Here is a 3,661-nt window from a genome sequence, read left to right on the forward strand (position 1 = left end):
GATCTCTCTTTCTCTGTTTCAAATAAATAAAAATAAAATCTTAAAAAAAAAAAGATAAAAAGCTTTTGCACAGCAAAGGAAACAGTCAATAAAACCAAAAGACAACTAACAGAATGGGAGAATATATTGCAAATGACATACCAGATTAAGAGCTAATAGCCAAAATCTATAAAGAACTTATCAAACTCAACATCAAAGAACAAATAATCCAATCAAGAAATAGGCAGAAGACAGGAACAGACATTTCTCCAAAGAAGACATCCAAATGGCCAATAGACACATGGAAAAAGTGCTCAGTATCACTCAGCATCAGGGAAATACAAACCAAAGCCACAGTGAGATATCACCTCACACCAGTCAGAATGGCTAAAATTAACAAGTCAGGAAAGGACAGGTGTTAGAGAGGATGAGGAGAAAGGGGAACCCTCTTACCCTGTTGGTAGGAATGCAAGCTGATGCAGCCACTCTGGAAAACAGTATGGAGGTTCCTTAAAGGGTTGAAAATAGAGCTACCTTATGACCTACCCAGCAATCGCACTACTAGGTATTTACCCTAACGATACAAATGTAGTGATCCAAAGGGGCATGTGCACCCCAATGTTTATAACAGCAATGTCCACAATAGCCAAACTATGGAAAGAGCCTAGATGTCCATCAACAAATGAATGGAAAAGAAGATGTGGGGTGTGTGTGTGTGTGTGTGTGTGTGTGTGTGTATAATGGCATATTATGCAGCTATCAAAAAATGAAACCTCGGGAGCCTGGGTGGCTCAGTTGGTTAAGCAACTGCCTTCAGCTCAGGTCATGATCCTGGAGTCCCGGGATCCAGTCCCACATCAGGCTCCCAGCTCCATGGGGAGTCTGCTTCTCCCTCTGACCTTCTCCTCACTCATGCTCTCTCTGTCTCTCTCTCAATTAAATAAATAAAATATTTTTTAACAAAATGAAATCTCCCATTTGCAATGACATGGATGGAACTAGAGGGTATTATGCTAAGGGAAATATGGGTTTATTTTTTTTTTAAAGATTTTGTTTATGACAGAGATCACAAGTAGGCAGAGAGGCAGGCAGAGAGAGAGGGGGGAAGCTGGCTTCCCACTGAGCAGAGAGCCCGATTCGGGGCTTGATCCCAGGACTCTGGGATCATGACCTGATCTGAAGGCAGAGACTTAACCCACTGAGCCACCCAGGCTCCCCATAAGGGAAATATGTTAATCAGAAAAAGATAATTTATGATACAATCTCACTTATGTGAGGAATTTGAGAAACAAGACAGAGGATCATAGGGGAAGGGAGGGAAAAAATGAAACAAAACAAAACCAGAGAGGGAGACAAACCATAAGAGACTCTTAATCTCAGGAAACAAATTGTGGGTTGTTGGAGTGGAGGGGGATGGGAAGGATGAGGTGGCAGGGTAATAGACACTGTATGTGCTATGGTGAGTGCTGTGAATTGTGTAAGACTGATGAATCACAGACCTGTACCCCTGAAAAAAGAAATACATTATATGTTAATAAATGTATATTTAATAAAAATAGTTTTTATATTATTATATAATATATAGTTTGTATAATATATCTGTAATATATAATTTATATATGAATTATGTATAAATTATATATTATATATAAATTATATAAATGTATTATTATAAATAGTATAAATATTATATTATAATATATATCATATATTAAATATAAATTATATAAAGCATATTATAAATATAAATATTTTATATAATATATAAATATGTATATATGTAAATATTATATTATTGAATTATGTATCATATATTGTTATATTATTATATATTATATTAATATAAATATATAATTTATATTATATACTTTTATATATTTATATTATTTTATTTATATAATATTTTTAAAAGATTTTATTTGTTTATTTGACAGAGAGACACACAGAGAGAGGGAATACAAGCAGGGGGAGTGGGAGAGAGAGAATCTGGCTTCCTGCTGAACAGGGAGCCCAATGCAACAGTTTATCCCAGGACCCTGGGATCATGACCTGAGACAAAGGCAGACACTTAACCTGAGCCACCCAGGCTCCCCTGTATAAAATATTTTAAAATAAGCTCTATGCCCAGCATGGGGCTTGAACACAAAACCCCAACATCAAGAGTCACATGTTTTACCAACTGAGCCAGCCAAGAGCCCCCATATATCTTTAATTTTTGTGCCTTTTAACACCTTTCTACTACCTTTCTACTTTTAACTTACTTGTGACTTATAACTTAGTTAGTTCCTTATAGAAAGCATATAGTTGGGTTTTCCTTTTTTTTTTTTTTAAGCTTTATTTCTTTATTTTAGAGAGAGGACTGCAAGCAGGGGGAGGGGCAGATGTAGAGAATCCCAAGCAGACTCCTGCTGAGTGCAGAGCCTGATGCAGAACTAGATCTCACTACCCTGAGATCATGACTTGAATCAAAATCAAGAATCAGATGCTCAACCAACTGAGCCATGCAGACACCTCTCAGCCTTGCTTTTATATTCAGCCTGACATACTCTGCTTTCAAATTGTGTGTTTTAGCCACTTACATTTAATATGTTTATTTATATGGCTAGGTTGAAATCTAGCTTCTTGCTGTTTGTCTTCTATTTGATTTGTCTGTTCTTTGTTCCATTTCTTTTTCTGCCTTCTTTTGGAATAATTGAGTACTTTTTATTCCATTTTCTTGCCTTTGATGATTTAATTGTTGTAACTTTATTGTGTTATGTTAGTGGCTGCTTTAGGATTTATGGTATACTTCTTAACACAGTTTAATTTCAAGTGATATTGTACTCCTTCAATTATAGCATAAGAAACTTCATCAGTATACTTCCATTTCATCCTTCCCAGCTGTTATGCTACTATATTTTAATTCTACATTTGTTATAAGTCCACCATACATTGTTGTTTTTGCCTTAAGCGGCAAATTATCTTTTAAAGAGAATTGTATAATAAGAAAAAAGGGTCTATTTTCCAATATAGTTAAAATTTGTGGTGTCCTATCTTTTGTGTAGACCCAAAATTCTGTTTTATTTTTTTTAATTTTTTTCAAAATTCTGTTTTAAATCATTTCCTTCCACTTGCCAAATGTCCATCAACATTTCTTGTACTGAAAGGCTGCTGCTGCTGAATCATTTCAGCTTTTGTATATCTGAGGAAGTCTATCTTGCTGCCATTTTTTTTTAAAGATTTTATTTATTTATTTGACAGACAGAGATCACAAGTAGGCAGAGAGGCAGGCAGAGAGAGAGGTAGAAGCAGGCTCCCTGCCGAGCAGAGAGCCCGATGCGGGGCTCGATCCCAGGACCTGGGATCATGACCTGAGTGAAGGCAGAGGCTTTAACGCACTGAGCCACCCAGGCGCCCCTCTTGCTGCCATTTTTTCATGAAATTTTCAATGGGTATTTTCTTTAAGTTTAAAGAAGTTGTTCCACTTTACTTGCAATTTTTCTATGTTAGTTATCAATTTCTACATACCAAATTAACCCAAATTAATTAAAAGCTGCATAAAACAACAGGCATTTATTATCTCGCAGTTTCTGTGGTTCAGGAATGCAGGTGCAGCCTAGTGGGTGCTTCTGGCCAAGGTCTCTCACAAGGCTGCAGTCCAGGTACATGCTGGGCCTGTAGTTATCTCAAAGCTGGACTGGGG

This window comes from Enhydra lutris, unplaced genomic scaffold (assembly GCF_002288905.1).
Source record: "Enhydra lutris kenyoni isolate GAN:26980312 unplaced genomic scaffold, ASM228890v2 scaffoldscaffold11, whole genome shotgun sequence".
NCBI classification, from domain to species: Eukaryota; Metazoa; Chordata; class Mammalia; order Carnivora; family Mustelidae; genus Enhydra; species Enhydra lutris.